This window comes from Mobula hypostoma, chromosome 2, assembly GCF_963921235.1.
Source record: "Mobula hypostoma chromosome 2, sMobHyp1.1, whole genome shotgun sequence".
NCBI lineage: Eukaryota > Metazoa > Chordata > Chondrichthyes > Myliobatiformes > Myliobatidae > Mobula > Mobula hypostoma.
This window is the reverse complement of record NC_086098.1, coordinates 73,777,541-73,801,856: the sequence shown is the minus strand read 5'-3', so window position 1 is coordinate 73,801,856 and position 24,316 is coordinate 73,777,541. Positions and strand designations below refer to the sequence as shown.

Below are 24,316 nucleotides of genomic sequence, written 5' to 3'. Positions count from 1 at the left end.
ACTGGCTCTTGGACCACTAGTTTCCCTCTCCTGAAGTCTACAATCAATTCCTCGGTCTTATTTACACTGAGTGAGAGGTTGTTGTTATTACACCACTAGTCAAGTTTTCAATCTCCCCCCTAGATGTTTAAGTGGCTTGGCTGAAGTCTCAGTAGATTACATGTGATAGGCAGTCATTATATCAGTCTTGCAAGAGTCTGCAGAAAATCTTGAGCAAAGCACGCAAAATACTGGTGGGATTCAGCAGGTCACGCAGCATCTACAGAGGGAACAGTTGATGTTTTGGGCTGAGGCTCTTTATCAGGACTGGAAAAAGACAGGGCAGAAGCCGGTATAAAAGGGTGGAGAGAGGATACAAGCTGATGGGTGATAGACGTGACTAGGTGAGGGAGAGGTAGGAGGGCAGGGAAGGATGAAAGGGAATGACGTGAGAAGCTGGGAGGTGAAAGATGAAAAAGGCAAGGGCTAAAGAGGACAGAGGACTATACAGATAACAGAGGACTATACAACATGGGAGAAAAAAAATAGTTGGGGAACCAAATGGAGGAAGGGGTGGGTTATGGGCGGGTTGTGAAGATCAGGGAGGGGGAGGAGGAGGAGGGGAAGGAGAAAGTGCCCAGTGGGATAAGGGAAAATATGTAGGAGGTGTAGAATAGAGGGGTGTAGTTACCAGAGCTTGACTGATTGTGCAGGAGGTTGAAAAAGGTCAGCCCAACACTGTGGGCCAAAGGACCCATACTATGCTGTACTGCTCGGTGTCGAAGAGGTTTATCAGGATGCTGCCTGATTTAAAGGGTGTGCCATATGGAGAGGTTGGACAAACTAGAGTCTTCTTCTCTGGAGTGGCAGAGGCTAAAGGGAGACCTGACAATAGTTTATAAAATTATGAGAGGCAATGGCAGATTCTGAGTGTCTAAAATCAGAAACTTTTACCCAAAATACAATGCCAAATACTAAAGGGCAAGGATTTTAAGCGAGAGTGGAAAAAGATTAAAAAATGTAAAGGAGAAGTTTTCATTCTTTTATACAGAGAGTGGTGGGTGGCAGTAATAGGCTGCCAGGGCAGATACAACAGTTAGTTACATCAATTAAAATGCAGGGAATGGAGGTATAAGGATCATGAACATGTTTAGTTCACCATCGTGTTCAGCACAGGCATTGTGTGGTGATCCTGAGCTGTGCTGTTCTGATTATAATGACCATCAGTCTTAACAACAGTACAGTAGTGCAACTGACAGGACATTTCCTGAGACACTTGCAATGGAGAAATGGTAGGCACAGACTTTGGCAGAGAAGGAAAAGGAAACAAGACGGATTTATATAGCAGCTGTTACATCCTCAGACTGCCCCCTGGCCCTCACTGCAGGAGCACAGTAAAACACCTCACACAGTGAAGCAGGGTTCCTGAGCAACATCTCCTCAGCTGGAAGGCCACATAGCTTGACAGTGACCACCTCCCCTCGGTGTTAAGATCAGGACCTCACCATCAGCACCCACTGGTTGCGTGGTCCTGACCCCAAGCAGTCAAAATCGTTACAAGTCTGTGTGCCATTTGGGTAAAATATAATTAAAAGGTCAGCACAACATTGTGGGCCAAACAGCCTTTCCTGCACTGTACTGTTCTATGCTCCAAATCTCTTCCTCCACCCACAGGATACATATCAGGGGTGTAATGCAGTACTCACTACTTACCCAGCTATATGAATTAACAACAACCATTCTACCTTCATACTATTCATGCCAGGTATGATCTTTCTTCAAAAGCATCTCCTCCAACTAATCAAGACCTGGAAGGCAGATGCAGGGGATATCACCTTCTGCAATGTGAGGAGCAATCCACATCCACTTTGGTATCAAAAATGTAGACAAGAGGGCACAGTTGTAAAAGGGAAAGTCTGTGACCAGGCAGGTAGAGCTCAGTGAAAGTGGGAAGGCAGACAGAGGAAGTGGTTTCGTTCACAAATCCAAGGGTTATGAACAAAGTACAACTGCAAGGAAGTCATATGAATTTTAATTAGACTAGCCTGCCCACAACTGGACCACTTCTCCTATTTGCTCGCACCACAATTTAGCAGAAGTAGACAGAACCACTGAGGGTGCAGGAAATTCCAGGGATCGATGCAAAGTAGATCCCATAATGCAAATGACTGCCAAGAGGCCCAGATGACACATTAATGGTAACTCACTCACCTACTATAACGGTGCTTCATTAAGTAGTTCCAGCATTTTCTGCAGAAGATTTTACCTTTTTGCTTCCAGGACCAAGGTATTTTTTAAAAAATCATCCTTGGACATTAGCATAGAGTCAGATAGACCTTCAACCATTAGGAGGCAGTGATCATAATATGATTGAATTCATACTGCAATATGAGAACGAGAAACACCAGTCAGATGTATCAGTATCACAATGGAATAAAGGGAATTACAGAGGCATTAGAGAGGAGCTTGCCCAGGTGCATTGGAGGGGGATAATGATGGGGTTGACAGCAGAGCAGAGGTGGCTGAGGTTTCTGGGAATAGTTCACAAGGTGCTGGATAGATATGTCCCACAGAAGTAGTTCTCAAATGGCAAGGGTAGGCAACTGTGGCTGACAAGGGAAATTAAGGACTGCATAAAAGCCAAAGAAATACCATACAAGGTAGCAAAAGTGAGTGGGAAGTTGGATGATTGGGAAGCTTTTAAAATCTAAAAGGCAAATAAAAAAACCATAAGGGAAAAGATGAAATATGAAATCAAACTAGCCAATAATATAAAGCAGCATACTTTATATTGAACTGAAAATTTGTTTAGACCAACATCCCCAGGGAAAGATCTGATATGCTCAGTGATGCTAAAAAAAATCTAGGAGAAGGGGCGCTCTTGAAGTTGCTGCATTTTTATAACAGAGTGTGGGAGGAAGGAAGATTACCAAGTGCATGGAAAGAAGCAGTAGTAATTCCAATAAGGAAACCTGGCAAGGATCCGTCTAAACCCACTAGCTGCAGACCATCAGCATTAACATCAAATATATGTAAGATAATGGAACGAATGATAACAGAAAGGTTATCGTATGAGCTTGAGAAGAGGGGAATGCTGGCAAGTTATCAGAGTGGTTTTAGGAAGGGAAGGAGTTCCATGGACTCCGTGATAAGGTTAGAGACTGAAATAAGAAAGGCCCAGGCACATAAAGAGTCAGTAGTTGCAGTGTTTTTTGACATTGAAAAGCCTATAATGTGATGTGGAAGGAAGGATTGTCAACTAAACTGTACAAGATGGGGGTTGGTGGGAGAGTTTTTAATTGGATTGAAGATTTTTTGTTTGGTAGAGAAATTCAAGTTCGGATTGGATCAGAATGATCAAAACAGTACACAGTGGGAAATGGCACACCTCCAAGTAGTGTGATTAGGCTGTTACTTTTCACCATCATGATCAATGATATCTTCACAAAGGTGCCAGTGGATATAGGTAGGTCACTGCGGATGATGGGGCCTTGTCGAAAAGAGGCAGGAACATGGAGCATATAATCAGGAAACTACAAGGAGCAATTAATGAAGTGGTGGAGTGGGGTTATGATTGAGGATGTAGATTTTCAGCAGGAAAAACTCAAACTGTATTGTTCACCAGTAAAAGAATTGAGGTAGGGAAGAAGTTAAGGACGTAGGGATTGAATTAGAAAGGGTTGGATCATTTAAATTTCTGGGAGATTCACGATTAACATGGGCAGACCAAATCAGGAAAGTTGAGGAGAAATGTAAAAAAGTAATAAATGTGATGAGATGTTTGACTGGTAGGGAATGGGAAGCAAGTTGTTCAGCGTTGAAGAAAATGTATGTGGCTTTAGTAAGATCTGTGTTGGCCTATGGAAATATAGCATACGGACCAGCAGCTAGGTCTCTTATAAGGAAACTGGATGTGATTCAGGCTCAGGCTTTGAGAGTGTGCAGTGAGGCTTTTAAAACATCATCAGTATCATCAGCCCTACAGGTAGAAGTGGGAGTAATGCCTTTGGAACCAAGAAGGATGCAATTGATAGCAAACTACCAGGCTAATTTGCAGGGGCACAATAATTCTCACCCTGCTAAAGGAGTGTTGCAGGTGTGCTGGGAAAATGGGTGGTTTCAGAGGGATAACTTTAGTTGGGTAGGGAAAGATATTGCTAAAGAATGTGGAGTGTTTGATCTAAGGATAAGTCCTTCAGTAGTTTATCCGGTTGTAGCTCCATGGAAGCTTGTATGGCCTGACATCGACTGGCATTTGTTAGAGGTAAAAAAGATAGGAAAATATAAAACTGATTTGGTAAGTGCATTTAACTGTCATGTGATGGAAAAGTATAGAGATTATACTCAGATTTATACGGATGGTGATAAGGAACCTGAAACAGGAGTGACAGAGTTTGGGGTGGCTATACCAGCAAAAGAAATTGGAATCAGCAGAAGAACATCTAATAAGTTAGGGGTGTATACAGTGGAGATGCTGGCAGTGTTGGTTGCGTTGCAATGGGTGGAGAAAGTCAAAGTGTTGATATGCTCAGATTCATCCTCAGTTCTAGCAAGTTTAAGGTCTTTTCACTTAGACAGTCGGCAAGATGTACTTTATGAAGTCCTTCAGTCAGTCACAAGAATTGCAAATCAAGGAGGTCAGGTAAAATTTCTATGGTTCCAGCACATGTAGGGGTGAAGGGGAATGAGTTGGTAAAGAGGGCATTAAAGAAAGAAAATATAGAAATGCACATTAGTATCAGTAAAGCAGAGGTTAAGTGTATAATCTGGGGGGAAAAAATCAACCAAATGTGGCGAGAAAGATGGGACAGGGAGGGGAAAGGGAGGCATTTACATCAAACACAAAAAAAATGTTACAGGTACTAGGGTAGGTAGTGGATACGGAAGAGAGGAAATTGTGTGGACGAGATTAAGGTTGGGGCACTGTGCATTAAACAAAACATTGAAAATGATAGGGAAACACCAGACAGGATTGTGAGAGGAATGTCAGGAAGAGGAGTCAGTAGAACATGTAGTTCTGAGTTGCAGGAAGTATGGGATACAGAGAGAGATGATGATAATCCATCTAAGGGAACTGGGAGTGCAGGAATTCACATTAAAAGGGTTGCTGGGCATGGGTGAGAGAGCACAGGTTAGGGTAGTTTTAGCTTTCTTAAGGGGTACAGGGTTTTTTTTATATAGGGTATGACAGATAAGCAGGAATAGGGTACTAGGATAGCCAAAGATGGGAGGATAAAGTGTAGGTGGGGGGACGGGAGGGGGAGAGGGGGGAGAGGGGGGAGGGGGGGGGGGGAGAGGGGGGAGAGGGGGAGAGGGGGAGAGGGGGAGAGGGGGGAGAGGGGGAGAGGGGGGAGGGGGGGGAGAGGGGGAGAGGGGGAGAGGGGGAGAGGGGGAGAGGGGGGAGAGGGGGAGAGGGGGGAGAGGGGGGAGAGGGGGGAGAGGGGGAGGGGGGGGAGAGGGGGAGAGGGGAGAGGGGGGAGAGGGGGAGAGGGGGAGAGGGGGAGAGGGGGAGGGGGGAGAGGGGGGAGAGGGGGGAGGGGGGGGAGAGGGGGAGAGGGGAGAGGGGGAGAGGGGGAGAGGGGGAGAGGGGGAGAGGGGGGAGAGGGGGGAGGGGGGAGGGGGGGAGAGAGGGGGGAGGGGGGAGGGGGAGAGGGGGGGAGGGGAGAGGGGGAGGGGGGGGGGGAGGGGGGAGAGGGATATTGGGTGAAGGGATTTAGAATGCAAGTCTATTGCACACTCCAGAGCAGAAGGTGGCAGTAACACACCATTAAGCTGGGTGCCAACCGCCGTAAAACAAGACGACGAAGAAGAAGAATTGTTAAGTTATAGAAAGAGTAAAAGGAAGGCGAGAGTTGATACTGGACCACTGGAAAACAATGCTGGAGGTAGTAATGGGGGACAAAGAAATGTCAGATGAACTTAGTAAGTACTTTGCATCTGTCTTCACTATGGAAAACACTAGCAGTATGCCAGAGGTCTGTTAGTTTCAGAGGCCAGGAGTGCTCCCTCTCAAATTCTGTTGCTATTACAAAGGAAAAAGCGCTAGGCAAACTCAAAGGTCTTAAGATGGATAAGTCACCTGTGGACCAGATGGACTACATCCCAGAGTTCTGAAAGAGGTTGCTCAAAAGATAGCAGGTGCATTGGTTATGATCTTTCAAGAATCACTTGATTCTGACATGGTCCCACAGGACTAGAAAATTGCAAATGGCACTCCACTCTTTAAGAAGGGAGGAAGGCAAAAGAAAGGAAATTATAGGCCAGTTAGCCTAACCTCAGTGGTTGGGAAAGTGTTGAAGTCTGTCATTAAGGATGAAGTTTTGGGGTACTTGGAGACTAATAATAAAATAAGTCAAAGTCAGCATGGTTTCTGTAAAGGGAAATTTTACCTAACAGATCTGCTAGAGTTCTTCGAGGAAGTAACAAGCAGGGTGGACAAAGGAGACAGTGGCTGTCATTTACTTGGATTTTCAGAAGGCATTTGATAAGATGCCACACGAGGTTGCTTAACAAATAAAATCCCATGGCATTACAGGAAAGATACTGGCATGGGTAGAGGAATGCTGACATGCAGAAGGCAGCGAGTGTGAATAATGGGGGTCTTATCTGATTCGCTGCCAGTGACTAGTGGTGATCCTCAGGGGACAGTATCTGGATCACTACTTTTCATATTGTTGTCAATAATTTACATAATGGAATTGATAGCTTTGAAGCAAAGTTTGCAGATGATACGAAGATGGGGGTGGTGTAGGGGTAGTGCTGAGGAAGCAATACGATTACAGTAGATAAATTGTAAGTATGGGCAAAAAAGTGGCAGATGGAATACAGTGTTGGGAAATGTATGATAATGCATTTTGGTAAAAGGAATAAAAGTGCAGACTATAATCTAAATGGGGAGAAAATTCAAACATCAGAGGTGCAAAAGGACTTAGGAGTCCTCGTGGAAGCCTCCCAGAAGGCTAGTTTATAGGTTAAATCTATAGTAAAGGCGGCAAATGCAATGTTAGCATTCATTTCAAGGGGAATAGAATATAAAAACAAGGAGATAATGCTGAGGCTTTATAAGTCACCAGTCAGGTCGCCATTTGATGTATTGTCAACAGTTTTGGGCCCCACATTTCAGAAAACATGAATTGTCATTGGAGAGAGTCCAGAGGAAGTTCACGAGGATGATTTTGGGAATGAAGGGTTAACATATGCAGAGCATTTGGTAGCTTTGGGCCTGTACTCCCTGGAATTTAGAAGAATGTGGGAAAGGATCTCATTGAAACCTACCGAATGTTGAATGGACTAGATAAAGTGGATGTAGAGAGGATGTTTCCTATAGTGGTGCAGAACTAGGAGGCAGAGTCTCAAAATTGAGGGGCGACCCTTTAGAACGGAGGTAAGGAGGAACTTTTTTAACCAGAGAGTAGTGAATCTGTGGAATGCTCTACCACAGACAGCTGTGGAGGCCAAGACCGTGGGTATATTTCAAGTGAAAACTGATAGCTTCCTGATTGGTCAGGTCATCAAAGGTTATGGCAAGAAGGCAGGTGTATGGGGTTGATTGGAATCTGGGATCAGCCATGATGGAATGGTGCAGCAGACTCGAAAGGCTGAGTGGCTAATTTTGCTCCTATGTCTTACGGTCTTAACCCAATTGATCCACACCGAGCAAGCGAGTCCCATCTGCCTGTATTTGGTCCACAGCCCTCTAAACCTCTCCTATACATGCACTTACCTAGATGGCTTTTAAATGTGGCTAATACGCCTGCCTCAATCACTATTTTTGGCAACTTAGTCTAAATACACACCACTTTCTTTGTGAAAAAGCTACCCCTAATTTCCCTTCTAAATCTCTTGTTTCTGATCTTAAACCTACACCCTCGTATTGTTAGCACTCCTTCCCTGGGAAAAAGACCTTGTGCTTTCACCCTGTCTACACTCTCATAATCTTATATACCTCCATCAAGTCAGCCCTCAATCTCATCATCAGGAAGTCAGCCATTAGTGACCCCAAATGCAAACCTGGAGGAAGGAGGAGGGTGTGCAGTTTCCTGACCCCAAACCTTTCTAGGCGATTCAGGGGTCTTGAAAAGTAAACCATACTAGTACGAACAGCGAAGGCAATGACACCAGAATTCCAGAACTCCTTCTCTATTAAACATCAGTAGGTTTATTTTACAATGATAAGGTACGGCAATCCATGGAAGATTGGCCTGATAATCCAACAACTGCTGGGTGGAATGTGAACTCAGTCGAAGTTACTGGTCCAGCGACTTGACCATTGCAACAGGATAGACCACAGCAGCTAGTCTTCTTGGCACAGAGGAGTCAATGAGGGGTCGCTGGAAACATTAATATACACAAAGGGAATCGACAGTAGAGTGTTCTACAGATAGATTGGGGCGGGGGGGGAGGGTGGAATGGAGTGAAGGTGAGCAACGAAAGGATCCACAGTAATGCATGGGAAACCTGTAAGAATGCACTGATCTAGGTTTGGATTCCACAGACCAGGTGGCAGATTGAAAGCAACACAACCCCACCAACAGTCCTCCCAAGCCTGAAACAAGGAAGCTAAATGGTATACATAAACATACTGTTCTTTGCCTTTCTGTCCACATTTGTGTTTGCTGTTCCTATTCCATATTCAACTCTGGCGACCACTGTGTGGCCTTTTGAAAGTACTGCAAAAGAGCAAGCAATGGGACAGAATCTAATTCTACTTCCAGTAAAACGGTGTGGTAACTTTACAGAGAATTTTAAACCTCAAAATGTGGAAAAAGAGAACCAAAATAAACCCACACACTTCTCACTTCGCAGCTGTTACGTCGTATTTCCTCTCGACTGAAAGGACAAGCAAAGACACAGGAAACAGCAGATGCTGGAATGTTTATGTTAATCCCACCATGTAATTTTAAAAAATTCACATTGACTGACAAGACCAGCATTTTGTACACATTTCCAATTGCAGTCATCAAGGGTAAACTGGACTATTAACCTCTCTAGTCCTTGTGGAGAAGGTGACTTCGCACTCTGTTAGATTAAAGAATATTGAACAATGCATCAACCGTGGCAAAGTGTATATTTAAAAAGGAGGTTGATAGGTTCTTGATTAATCAGGACATCAAAAGTTAGAGGGAGAAAGCAGGAGAATGGGGTCGAGAGGGATAATAAATCCGGCATGATGGAATAACGCAGCAGACTCAATGGGCTGATTGTCCTAACTCTGCTTCTATGTCTGGTGTGCTGGGGACAGCCTGCAAAAAAGCAGCCAACCCAATCAACATGTTCTCACAACGATCAATTACTCCTGAAGATCCTGGACATTGAGGCTTTAGAGAAGGTGCAGAAGAGGTTCACCAGGATGCTGCCTGGGTTAGAGGACAAGCTATAAGGAGCGATTGGACAAACCTGGGCTGCTTTCTCTGGAGCGATGGATGCTAAGCGGAGACCTCATAGAAGATTATAAGAATCAGAGTCAACAGCTGGTCTCTGTTCCCCAAGGGTGGAAATGCAAAGATTATTAGAGAACATACATTTAAGGTGAGAGGAGAAACTTAGAAGACATGCAGGGCAATTTTTTTGTTACATAGAGTGGTATGTGTGTCTGAAATGCAGCGCCAGGGATGGTGGTGGAGGAGGCGGACATGGCAGTGAAGACTCTGTTCTACTGTGAATGCCTGCAAGAACATGAATGCCAAGGTAGTACAAGGTGAAATAAATGCACTCTGCTAATAAGTTTACTTTGAACTTTGTGATACAATAGTGGTACTTCAGAAACTTTCAGTTAGACACATGGGGCATAGTAACATAGCAGTTAGCATAACGCTATTACATTGCTTGTGACCAAGGTTCAATTCCACTGCTCTCTGTAAGGAGTTTGTACGTTCTCCCCGTGACCGAATGGGTTTCTTCCAGGTGCTTCAGTTTACACCTACATTCCAGAGCCATATAGGTTAGCACATTAATTGGGTGTAATTGGTGGCGTTGTCTCATTGGGTTGGAAGGGCCAGTTACTATGCATCATCTCCAAAATAAATAAAAACTTGAACATGCAGGGAATGGAGGAGTAAGACCCATATGGAGGCAGAAGAGATTTAATTTGTCATTGCATTTGGCACAGACACAGTGGGCCGAAGGGGTTGTTCTTCTGCTGTACTGCTGTGTTCTATTTGAAACACTGCATTGATTGTAAAGTTATAATCAAAAAACAATGGGAATACCTTTAGGAAACTATTTAAAGTAGGCCAAAGTAACATTTCAATTCATTTATCACCACAGCCATACAAATGGAAAATTGAGGGTCAATTTCTGGTCTGTCACAATATCCCACTTCTACCGTTAGTGTGAATCTTTGCCTTTAGGTGGATCCTACACATTATCTCATCTGATCACCAGGTATCTTAACCATATATAACTAAACAGCAATCCATCTGTACATGACCCAACTGTGTACTTTCCCAATCCTCTATTAATAAGCAATCTCAATCCTACCATCATCTGCAGAACTCATTAACACATTGCGAGATGCAGGAGTAATACAGGGAGTTAGCGGAGAACCCTCTCTTTAGTTCATCAGATTGCAATCTAGCTCAATCTAATGGGATACAAGTCTGATCATATTTCCTTGCTGAACAATAATGCTTGATCTTACATAACAATTCCAATGTACAGGATTAATTTCCCACCTGAATTGAAAATGCTCAGGGAGCAAACAAAACTTTGTGCATGCTTAGACAGTTACAAAAATTTCACTATCCTTTCCATTGGGTTGGCACAACACTGTGGGCAAAGGGCCTGCTCATGTGCTGTGTTCTGTATTCCAACCAGAGTCATACAACACGGAAACAGGCCCTTCAGCCCAACTCCTCTGTGCCCACAACGATGCCAATCTAAGCTAGTCCCATTTGTCTGTGTTTGATCCGTCTCCCTCTAAACTTTCGCCACCCATGTGTGTTAAATCTTATTATTATACCTACCTCAACCACTTCCTCTCGTAGCTCATTCCATGCAATGACCACTCTTTGGGTGGAAAAAGTTGCCCATTTCTAAATCTTCAGCCTCTCACCTTAAACCTATGTCTTCCAGTTCATGATTTCCCAACCCTGGGTAAAGACTGGGCTAATTCACTCTCCTTATACCCCTCGTGATTTTGTACACTTCCACAAGGTCACATATATGTATTTTAATAATAAAATTTACCATGAAGTCATTCCTCATTCTTGCAATGAATGAAATTATAGACTGTCCAATCGTCCCTATAACTCAGTCCCATGAGTCCTGGAATCATTCTCATAAATCTTTTTTTGCACTCTTTCCAGCTTAATGACATCTTTCCCACAGCATGGTGAGTAAAACTGAAAACAATACTCCGTAAGACATAGGAGCAGATGAGGCTACTCAGCCCATCAAGTCTGTCTGCCATTCTATCATGGGTGATCCCAGACCCCACTCAACCCCATACACCTGCTTTTTTTGCCATATACTTTGATGCCCTGACGGATCAGGAAACTATCAAGCTCCACCCTAAATATACCCATGGACTTCCACCTTAAGTATACCCAGGGACTTGGCTTCCAATGTAGACTGTAGCTGAGCATTCCACAGATTCACCACCCTGGCTAAAAAAATTCCTCCATCTAAAATGTCACCCCTCAATTTTGAGGCTGTGCACTCTAGTTCTGTATACTCTCACGATGGGAAACATCCTCTCCACATCCACCTTATCTAGTCCTTTCAACATTCAGTAAGTTTCAATGAGATCCCTCTCCGCATTCTTCTGAATTCCAGTGAGTACAGGCCCAAAGCTGCCAAACTTCTCTTATGTTAACGGATTCATTCCCGAAATCATCTTTGTAAACCTCCTCCGGACCCTCTCCAATGAAAACACATTCTTTCGGAGATGTGGGGCCCAAAATTGTTGACAATACTCCAAATGTGGCCCGACAAGTGTCATATAAAGCCTCAGCATTATCTCCTTGCTTTTATATTCTATTCTCCATGAATAAATGCAATTGCCTTCTTTACCACAGACTCAACCTATAAATTAACCTTCTGGGAATCTTGCATAAGGACTAAGTACCCCTGCACCTCCGATGTTTTAACCTTCTCCCCTTTTAGATAACAGTCTGTACTATTGTTCCTTATACCAAAATGCACTATCGTACATTTCCCAACACTGTATTCTATCTGCCACTTTTTTTGCCCATTCTTCCAATTTGTCTAAGTTCTGTTGCAATCACATTGCTTCCTCAGCACTACCTACCCCTCCTCTTGTATCATCTGCAGTTTTGCCACAAAGCCATCAATTTCATTATCAAAATCACTGACAAACAATGTGAAAAGTAGCTGTCCCAGTAGTGACCCGAAGAACACCACTAGTCACTGGCTGCCGACAAGAAAAGGCTCCCTTTATTCCCACTTGCTGCCTCCTGCCTGTCAGCAATTCCTTTATCCATGCCAGTATTGCTCCTGTAACACCACAGGATTTTACCTTGTTAAGCAGCCTCATTTGTGGTACCTTATCAAATGCCTTCTGAATATCCAAGTGAATGACATCTACTGCCTCTTTTGTCCACCCCACCTGCTACTTCCTCGAAGAACTCTAACAGACTTGTTAGGCAAATTTTTCCTTTACTTGTAAACCCGGTGGCTCATCCTCATCATACTGGTTCTCATCCCTCGAGATATATTTAAGACAAGGTTGGGCAAAAGGCAGGTAGGTGGAAATGAGTCCATGGTCAGAATGGTGGAGCAGGTTCGATGGGCCAGATGGCCAACTTCCGCTCCTATTTCTTATGTTCTTATGCCATATTAGTTTAAAGTACTCCCAATAGCTCTAGTAAACCTGCCAGCAAGATTATTGGTCCCCCGTAGATTCAACTGCAATCCGTCCCTTTTGTACAGGCCACACCTGTTCCATAAGGCAACCCAATAATCCAAAATCTGCCACCATATAACCATATATAACCATACAACAATTACAGCATGGAAACAGGCCATCTTGGCCCTGCTAGTCCATGCCGAACTCTTACTCTCACCTCGTCCCACCGACCTGCACTCAGCCCATAACCCTCCATTCCTTTCCTGTCCATATATCTACCCAATTTAACTTTAAATGACAACATCGAACCTGCCTCAACCACTTCTGCTGGAAACTCATTCCACACAGCTACCACTCTCTGAGTAAAGTTGTTCCCCGTCATGTTACTCCTAAGCTTTTACTCTTTAACTCTCAACTCACGTCCTCGTTTGAATCTCCCCCACTCTCAATGGAAAAAAGCCTATCCACGTCAACTCTATCTATCCCCCTCATAATTTTAAACATCTCGATCAAGTGCCCCCTCAACCTTCTACGCTCCAAAGAATAAAGACCTAACTTGTTCAACCTTTCTCTACAACCTAGCAGATGAAACCCAGGCAACATTTTAGTACAGGGGTCCCCAACCTTGTTTGCACTGCGGACCGGTTTAATATTGACAATATTCTTGAGGACCGGCCAACCGGGGGGGGGGGGGGGGGTAGGGTTGCCAACGGACAAGAGTAGCAGTCAAATACATTGTTTACCCAAAAGACTACAATGACCATGAAGCCTTGCACAGGCTCCAATGCGCATGCGCTTCGAGACCTGCCGATCCCCCCCCCCAAGCAAATCCTTTATGGCGATTCTGTTCGTGGGGGTGGGTGTTGATCACTACCGGAATATAGGTGATAAGTGGGTAATACACTCAATTTTAATATTAAACACAGCGCATATTTTCCTCGCATGAATATAATGAAAAGTCAATTATCAGGGGAGCTTGAAGTAAGTGTTGAATGAACTTCCAGTAGAAGTGGCAGAAGCAGTTCGATATGATCATTTAAAGAAAAATTGGATAGGTATATGGACAGGAAAGAAATGGAAGGTTATGGGCTGAGTGCAGGTCAGTGGGACTAGGTGAGAGTAGCATTCGGCACGGACTGGAAGGGCCGAGATGGCCTGTTTCCGTGCTGTAATTGTTACATGGTTATATAGGTCACTTTAAGTCAATAGCATCATAACATTTTAAGTAACATTTGGATATTAAACGCACAGCACATATCTTCCCCGTATGAATATATAAAATCATTGCAACACACCAATATCGCTGAATCAGTGGGAGCCCTGGGCTTGTTTTCCTGCAACAACACGGTCCTATCGAGGGGTGATGGGAGACAGCGATACTCGAAGGGGGTTCCTTATGTCCAGTCTATTCCGCAATTTAGTTTTCGTTGCATTCATTGCAGAAAACTCCGCTTCACAGAAAAATGTTGGAATTGGAAGCAATGTTTTCAGTGCTTTCGTGGCAATCTCAGGATATTTAGCCTTGACTTTGATCCAAAATGCAGACAGAGATGTTATGTCAAACATACTTCTCAGCCCGTCGTCATTTGCAGGCTCGAGGAGTTGATCGCCTTCCCATCCTGACACGGATGACGCGCGGATCATGACCTCGCATGCGTAATGGCTGATCAGTGGCCGTGACGGAATAAGGAAAGGTGCAGCTGACTCATATCGCTTCCTCGCGGCCCGGTAGCGCATGCTCTGAGGCCTGGTACCGGTCCGCGGCCCAGTGGTTGGGGACCACTGTTTTAGTAAATCTCCTCTGTACTCTCTTTATTGACATCTTTCCTATAATTTGGTGACCAGAACTGTACACAACACTCTAAATTTGGCCTCACCAATGCCTTATACAATTTCAACATTACATCCTAACTCCTGCACTCAGTGCTCTGACTTATAAAGGCCAGCGTACCAAAAGCTTTCTTCACCACCCTATCCACATGAGATTCCACCTTCAGGGAACTATGCACCATTATTCCTAGATCCCTCTGTTCTACAGCATTCTTCAATGTCCTACCATTTACCATGTATGTCCTATTTTGATTAGTCCTACCAAAATGTAGCACCTCACATTTTTCAGCATTAAAATCCATCTGCATCTTTCAGCCCACTCTTCTAACTGGCCTAAATCTCTCTGCAAGCTTTGAAAACCTACTTCATTATCCACAACACCACCTATCTTAGTATCATCTGCATACTTACTAATCCAATTTACCACCCCATCATCCAGATCATTAATATATATGACAAACATTGGCCCCAGTACAGATCGCTGAGGCACACCGCTACACACCGTCCTCCAATCTGACACACAGTTATCCATCACTACTCTCTGGCGTCTCCCATCCAGCCACTGCTGAATCCATTTTATTACTTCCATATTAATGCCTAACAATTGAACCTTCCTAACTAACCTTCCATCTGGAACCTTGCCAAAGGCCTTACTGAAGTCCATATAGACAACATCCACCGCTTTACCCTCGTCAACTTTCCAAGTAACCTCATCAAACAATTCAGTAAGATTTGTCAAACATGACCTTCCACGCACAAATCCATGTTGACTGTTCCTAATCAGACCCTGTCTATCCAGTTAATTATATATACCACCTCTAAGAATACTTTCCATCAATTTACCCACCACTGACGTCAAACTCACAGGCCGATAATTGCTAGGTTTACTCTTGGAACCCTTTTTAAACAATGGAACCACAAGAGCAATACGCCAATCCTCCCGCACCATCCCCGTTTCTAATGACATTTGAAATATTTCTGTCAGAGCCCCTGCTATTTCCACACCAACTTCCCTCAAGGTCCTAGGGAATATCTTGTCCGGACCCAGAGACTTATCCACTTTTATATTCCTTAAAAAGCACCAGTACTTACTGTTCTTTAATCGTCATACTTTCCATAACTACCCTTCTTGTTTCCTTTACCTTACACAATTCAATATCCTTCTCCTTAGTGAATACCAAAAAGAAATTGTTCAAAATCTCCCCCATCTCTTTTGGCTCCGCACATAGCCATCCACTCTGATTCTCTAAGGGACCAATTTTATCCCTCACTATCCTTTGTTATTAATATAACTATAGAAACTCTTTGGATTCATTTTCACCTTACTTGCCAAAGCAGTCTCGTATCTTCTTTTAGCTTTTCTAATTTCTTTCTTAAAATTCTTTTTACATTCTTTATATTCCTCGAGGCACCTCATTAACTCCAAGCTGCCTATATTTATTGTAGATCTCTCTTTTTCCGAAGCAAGTTTCCAATATCCCTTGAAAACCATGGCTCTCTCAAACTTTTAACCTTTCCTTTCAACCTAACAGGAACATAAAGATCCTGTACCCTCAAAATTTCACTTTAAATGACCTCCATTTCTCTAGTACATCCTTCCCATAAAACAAATTGTTCCAATCTACTCCTTCTAAATCCTTTCGCATCTCCTCAAAGTTAGCCTTTCTCCAATCAAAAATCTCAACCCTGGATCCAGTCCTATCCTTCTCTATAATTATATTGAAACGAATGGTATTGTGATCACTGGACCCGAAGTGCTCCCCAACACATACCTCCGTCACCTGCCCTATCTCATTCCCTAAAAGGAGATCCAACACTGCCCCTTCTCAAGTTGGTACCCCTATGTACTGCTGCAAAAAACTATCTTGCACACATTTGACAAACTCCAAACCATCCAGTCCTTTTACAGAATGGGCTTCCCAGTCTATGTGTGGAAGATTAAAATGTCCCACAATCACAACCTTGTGCTTACTACAAATATCTGCTATCTCCTTACAAATTTGCTCCTCCAGTTCTCAGTCCCAATTAGGTGGTCTATAATACACCCCTATAAGCATCACTACACCTTTCCTATTCCTCAATTCCACCCAAATAGCCTCCCTAGACGAGTCCACTAATCTATCCTGCCAGAGCACCGCTGTTATATTTTCTCTGACAAGCAATGCAACACCTCCCCCTCTTGCCCCTCCCATTTTATCACACCTGAAGCAACAAAATCCAGGAATATTTAGTTGCCAATCACACCCCTCCTGCAACCACGTTTCACTAATAGCTACATCATATTTCCAAGTATCACTCCATGCTCTAAGCTCATCCATCTTTCTTACAATGCTCCTAACATTAAAATAGATGTATTTAAGAAACTCTCCACCTCTTACTCTCTTTTTATCCTTAATGGAGCAAACTTTTTCTTCCTTCTCCCCTACATCTTCGGTCTGAGTGCTCTCGATCTGTCCCCTGCCTATCCTCCCTCACACTGTCTACTAGCTTTCTCTATTTGCGAACTAACCTCCTCTCTCCTAGTCTCTTCAATTTGATTCTCACCCCACAACCATTCTAGTTTAAAGTCACCTCGGTAGCCTTCACAAATCTCCCCGCCAGGATATTGGGCCCCCCCCTAGGATTCAAGTGTAACCCGTGCTTTTTGTACAGGTCACGCCTGCGCCAAACGAGCTCCCAATGATCCAAAAACTTGAATCCCTGCCCCCTGCTCCAATCCCTCAGCCACACATTCATCCTCCACCTCATTACATTCCTACTCTCACTGTTGCGTGGCACAGGCAGTAATCCCGAGATTACTACCTTTGCGGTCCTTTTTCTCAACTCCCTATGTTCTCCTTTCAGGACCTCTCCCCTTTTCCTACCTATGTCATTGGTACCTATATGTACCATGACTTCTGGCTCCTCTCCCTCCCACTTCAGGATATCAGGACATCTTCAAGATATCTTGGATATCTTCCACCTCATTCTATTCCTATCATCACTGTCACGTGGCACAGGCAGCAATCCCAAGATTACTACACTTGAGGTCCTGCTTCTCAGCTTCTTTCCTGTATTCTGTTCTCAGGATCTCCTCCCTTTTTCTACCTATGTTGTGGTACATATTGCCGCCAATGACTTCTAGCTACTCACCCTCCCTTTTCAGGATATTGTGGATGTGTTCAGAAACATCGCAGACCCTGGCACCCAGGAGGCAAACTACCTTTCGAGTTTCTTTTTTGCATCCACAGAATTGCCTATCTGTCCACTAACTATAGAGCCCCCTATTACTGCTGCCATCATCTTGCGTTCCCTACCCTTTTGAACCACAGGGCCAGAGTGAGTGGCAGAGGCATGGCTGCTGTTGCTTCTGCCAGATAGGACCATTCCCCCATCTCCCCCTCCCCCCTCGGCCATTGAGGGGGATGGCCACAGGGCTTTCCACTATTTGGCACTCTCCCTTTCCTCTCCTGACAGTCACCCATTTATCTATCTCCTGTAGCCTTGGGATGACTACCTCCTTGTAGCTCCTTCCTATTACCTCTTCACTTTCCCTAACAAGCCAAAGGTCATCGAACTTCAGCTCCAGTCTCTAAGGAGCTGCCTCTCCAGGAAGCAGCCTCAAACATCCTGCATAATGTAACGTAGCATCACAACTCCTGAGTTCAATGCCCTGACTGACTATACCTTTCCTCACCACCCTGTCTACCTGTGACACCACAGTTTTTTCTTCGAGCCGAGTGATCAAAAATCAATATTTTCAAGTGCTGGCCACTAGCTGTCCATACAAGCATGATTCCAGCTCGAATAATTGTCTCTCCTGGGATTCCCAGCAAACTAACAGCTAATTGTAGCATTCCCAGTGCTGGTCCGGTTCCACTTACCTACTTCACAAATAAGACTTCTGCTTCCTCTGAGCTCAATAGCTCAACAACTTCACCTGCCAACTCAGCGGCTCTTGAAACCTTCAATTTAACTGTGGCAACATGTTTATCTCACTCACTTATTCAAAATAAAATAATGCTGAAATAGAAACAACAGGAATTCTGCAGATGCTGGAAATTCAAGCAACACACATCAAAGTTGCTGGTGAACGCAGCAGGCCAGGCAGAATGTGTAGGAAGAGGTGCAGACGACGTTTCAGGCCGAGACCCTTCGTCAGGACTAACTGAAGGAAGAGTGAGTAAGGGATTTGAAAGTTGGAGGGGGAGGGGGAGATGCAAAATGATAGGAGAAGACAGGAGGGGGAGGGATAGAGCCAAGAGCTGGACAGGTGATAGGTAAAAGGGGATACGAGAGGATCATCTGTTACTTATTTTTATGCACACATTCTTTCTCTCACTCTCCTTTTTCTCCCTCTGTCCCTCTGAATATACCTCTTGCCCATCCTCTGGGTTCCCCACCCCCCCACTCTTTGTCTTTCTTCCCGGACCTCCTGTCCCATGATCCTCTCGTATCCCCTTTTGCCTATCACCTGTCCAGCTCTTGGCTCTATCCCTTCCCCTCCTGTCTTCTCCTATCATTTCGGATCTCCCCCTCCCCCTCCAACTTTCAAATCCCTTACTCACTCTTCCTTCAGTTAGTCCTGACGAAGGGTCTCGGCCTGAAACGTCGACTGCACCTCTTCCTACAGATGCTGCCTGGCCTGCTGCGTTCACCAGCAACTTTGATGTGTGTTGCTAATGCTGAAATAGTTTCTGCAAATTTTCTTTCTCTGTGAGAATTTATAGCAGATTACCAACCCTAACTACAAAATTAGCTAAAGATTTCACTTCCTCAAGCATTGTGTTGATCAGAAAGTTATAAATAAATAAAGGGGAAACTAAAGAGGATATGTTATCTTGCATGAAACAGTGCCCTGACTGAAACTGCACTGATAATTCTACCTTTAGTATCATTGACGAGATGGCGATAGCAACAGAAACAATTACATCAACATGGTAATTGCCAATGTTGGGAGATACATTATCACGACTAGGTACGGCATCTGCTCTGCATGTGATTGAGAAAAACTGCAGAGTTGTGGACACAGCTCAGCACATTACAGAAACCAGCCTCCACTCTTATAAACTCTATACTTCTTGCTGCCTCAGCAAAGTAGCCTGTATAATCAAAGACCCCCCTCACCCACCCCCCCACACACACAACGGACATTCTCTCTTCTCCACCTCCCATCAGGCAGAAGATACAAAAGCCCGAAAGCATATACCACCAAGCTCAAGAACACCTTCTGTCACACCTGTATCAAACTTTTGAACAGACCTCTTGTAAATAAGATGAACTCTTGGCCTCGCAATCTACCTCATTATGATCTTGTACTTAATCGTTCACTTGCACTGCACATTCTCTGTAATTTTACACCTTATTCTGTATTGTTATTGTTTTACTTAGCTCTAACTCAATGCCCTGTGTAATGATTAATCTGTAATATTAGTATGCAATACAAGTTTTTGACTGTATCTTGGTACATGTGACAATAATAAACCAATACCGCTATCAAAACCAAACACTTGGTTGGCTGGTCCATCTGTGGCACTGATTTTTTCTTCTTTACTCTGAAGAAATTCACAGCTCAGAAAAAAAAAGTGAATGATTACTTTAACCAAACAATCAAGACTCCCCTTGTGGTTTTTTTTTTCAGCTTCTAGTATCATAACCATTGAAGGAAAAAATTAGGTCATGATAAAACTAACATCTCAGAAATATGGTGTTGGAATCCAGTTATTTCATTATTAAATGGCAACTCTGCCAAGGAAACTTAGAGAGCAAATTTGGTTTCATAGTTCTACTTATCTGAGCCGATTAGAACAGACAATTTTCTTCATATCTAATACCACTGCAAATTAATTCTCTAAATCAACTAAGTAAACATTTGATTTTCATTCTCAAAAGCCGAATATTCACGAAGACCTAATGTAAAAATGTAGCTAACAAATCCTTTGAACACATTTACATGGAGCGTTGTCATAAGAAAGCAGCATCCAACATCAGGAACATCCACCACCCTGGTCAGGCTTTCTTCCTGCTATTGCCATTAGGAAGGTGGTACCTCAGGACTCACACCACCAGGTTCAGGAACTGGTATAACCCCTCAACCAACAGGCTCTTGAACCGAAGGGGATAACTTCACTCGCCCCTCAATGAACTGCTCCCACAGCCTATGGAGTCACTTTCAAGGACTCTTCATCCCTTGTTCTCAATATTTATTGTTTATTTATCTTTTTTCTTTCTTTTTGTATTTGCTGTTTGTTGGCTTTTCCACACTGGTTGCCTGCCCTATTGGTGCAGTGATTCTATTAGGGTTATTGGATTTAATATGCCCACAAAAAAATGAATCTCAAGATTGAATGTGATGATATACAGTGATAATAAACTGACCCTGATCTTTGTGTAATAAGTAGAGCTTTTGAGGAATATTGTCCTTTAATCCAACCGGTCAACACTGACCATTAAGCACCCAAACAGGTCAGAGAATTCTGGAGTTACTGAATTAGATTCAACATCAATCCTGGATAATAAGCAGAAACTTTGTGACATGTGCTCCGCATACATGCTGTGTATATGGTTTACCAAATTTTCTTCTATGTCAGTTCCTAGATTAAACTCTTAACATTATCTAGGAACTAAACAATGCCTTGGAGATATCCGAAAATTTCAGCTTCCAACCTTCTTGGGATTAGAGGACTATATGTACAGCGGTATGCAAAAGTTTGGGCGCCCCTGGTCAAAATTTCTGTTACTGTGAATAGTTAAGGGTGTAGAAGATAAACTGATTTCCAAAAGTCATAAAGTTAAAGATGAAACATTCTTTTCAACATTTTAAGCAAGATTATTATTTTTGTTTTGTACAATTTTAGAGTGAAAAAAAAAGAAAGGAGCACCATGCAAAAGTTTGGGCACCCCACGAGATTTGAGCTCTCAGGTAACTTTTATCAAGGTCTCAGACCTTAATTAGCTTGTTAGGGCTATGGTTTGTTCACAGTCATCTTTAGGAAAGGCCAGGTGATACAAATTTCAAAGCTTTATAAATACTCAAACCTTGTCCCAACAATCAGCAGCCATGGGCTCCTCTAAGCAGCTGCCTAGCACTCTGAAAATTAAAATAAATGATGCCCGCAAAGCAGGAGAAGGCTATAAGAAGATAGCAAAGCATTTTCAAGTCGCTGTTTCCTCAGTTCGTAACCTAATTAAGAAATGGCAGTTAACAGGAACGGTGGAGGTCAAGCTGAGGTCTGGAAAACCAAAATAATTTTCCAAGAGAACTGCTCATAGGATTGCTAGAAAGGCAAATCGAAACCCCGTTTGACTGCAAAAGACCTTCAGGAAGATTTAGCAGACTCTGGAGTGGTGGTGCACTGTTCTACTGTGCAGCGACACTTGCACAAATATGACCATCATGGAAGAGTCATCAGAACAAAACCTTTCCTGTGTCCTCACCACAAAATTCAGCGTCAGAAGCTTACAAAGGAACATCTAAACAAGCCTAATGCATTTTGGAACCAAGTCCTCAAAAAGGTGGCATTCGTCATTAAGGACCCCCATCACCCAAGGCATGCCCTCTTCTTATTGCTACCACAGGGTGGGTGGGCAGGAGCCTGAAGACACACACTCAATTATTCAGGAACAGTTTTTTCCCTCTCTGCTATCAGATTTCTGAATAGACATTGAACCCATGAACACTACCTCACTACATTTTTGCATATATTTTTACTATAATTCAATTTTATTATGTATTACAGCCTACTGCTGCTGCATAACAAACTTAATGACATATACCTGTGATATTAAACCTGATTCTGATTATATTCTTCTATAAGACTACTCAGTTTCCTGCAGTTCATGGGTGAATAAATAGTGACCTTATAACTAGAAGACACAAGTTTTCAGTGCGAGGGGAGATATTTAATGGGAACCTAAGGAGAATATTTTTCACATAGAGTACGTGTATGCAGCTGTTAGGTGAAGTGATTGACGTAGGTATACTGACAGCGTTTAAAACACTTGGACAGGTATATGGATAAGAAAGGTTTAGAGAGATATGGGCCAAACAAGGACAAATATAACTAACTTAGATGGGAATTTTTAGTCGACATAGACCAGTTGGACCTGTTTCAGTGTCGTGTGGAACAGACTCGAAGAGCCGAATGACCTAATTCTGCTCGTCTTATGGTCTAACATCTCTCACTGTCTCAGGAGATCCACCCTCCCACCGCCAGTCACTGTTCTACCCTCAAATCCTGCAACTCCAAACCGTCCTCTCCGGTGCCGCCGAGCCCACAACATGCAAAGCCGCACAGCAACTCTCCAGACTCCCGATTCCGCCTTTCCCCAGTCCCCCGAATACCACTCCCCCACACCACACCACACCGGTTCCCCGGGTCTCGGTCTCCGACCCCGACCGCACTCACCGCCTCCCGCGTCCTCTCTCATCGCCGCCGGCTTCGCCACGTGACCCACTCACCGTACGTACCCTTCCCCTGCCCAAGTCTGCGCTTTGTCATTGGCTGCCCGCGACGTCAATCCGGCAGGGAGAGGGTAAACAAGTCAGAGGGGGCGGGGCTGGACTATGACGCTCACGAACTGATTGGATGCTGCGGAACTGCGGAGTTGTCGTGGGAGGAGAACCTGGCATTCATGGCGCAGCTCCTCCGATCGTGCCCTGAAGCTTCGCTGTCAGTCGTAAAGACGAGAGAGTCTGCTGATGCCGGAAATCCAGAACAACACGCACTTATTTTATTTATTTAGTGATACAGCGCGGAATATCCTTCCGGTCTTTCGAGCTGCGGCGCCCCAGCAACCCCCGATTCACACTAATCTGTTCACGGGACAATTTACAATGACCAATTAACCTACCCGGTACGCCTTTGTACTGTGGGAGGACACCTGAGCACCCGGGGGAAACCGCGCATTCCACGAGAAGGAGATGCAGAGACTCCTTACAGACAGAATTGAACTCTGAACTCGAACACCCTTAGCTGTCTTGCATCGCGCTAACTGCTGCGCTACCGTGGCCCCCATAAAATGCCAGAGGAACTCAGCAGGTCAGGCAGCATCAATGCAAAAGAATGAACAGTCGACGTTTCATCATTAAACATCCCCACAATACAGGTTATGCTCTCACTACTGCCATTGGTAATCCCACATCACCAGGTTCAGGAACAGTTATTACCCCTCAACCATTCAGTTCTTGAACCAGTGTGGATAACTTAACACGGAAGTGATTCTGAAACCAATGGACTCACTTTCAAGGACTTCATGTTCTTGTTATTTTGTTTATTATCGTTATTTCTTTTCATTTTTTTGTTGTATTTGCCCATTTTGTTGTCCTTTGTACATTGGCTATCTTTGTTGTGTGAAGTTTTTCATTGATTCTATTGTGTTTGTATTTACTATGAATGCCCACAAGAAAGTGCTGAATGCCCACTGAGCCATAGTTTGAAATTAACAAATTCAGCAAATGGATTAAATTTATAATAAAGATGCTGCCAAAGTTACCTGAATCTGATCAGGTGAATTCCATAACATGTTTAAGCTTCCACACAGTAATTGCTTTAGCAAAAGCTACGTGTTATAACAACGCACATAACTGAGCTAGTCAGATCCATACTTTGCTTCAGGGTAAATTAAGTTACATGATGCAGACATAATTTTTACATGGTATTAACTGGTATGAACTTGAAGGAATTAAAATTCCTTTCTGACTACACAAATTAATCATGT

The 24,316-nt window shown here is 43.7% G+C and overlaps 1 protein-coding gene across 2 annotated transcripts in view; it reads right to left on the bottom strand.

Annotated features, from left to right (window-relative positions):
• cln8 (CLN8 transmembrane ER and ERGIC protein) overlaps positions 1-23,045 on the bottom strand; it is a 35,972-nt gene extending 12,927 nt beyond the window's left edge. Inside the window, exon 1 of one of the 2 annotated variants that reach the window (XM_063071428.1) lies at positions 23,005-23,045. The gene's annotated coding sequence lies outside the window, so the exon portion shown is untranslated. Of the gene's footprint in view, positions 1-2,190; positions 2,361-23,004 lie in introns of those variants that run through there. The other variant, XM_063071437.1, reaches the window with a different exon arrangement.
• Positions 23,046-24,316: the final 1,271 nt, after the last annotated feature.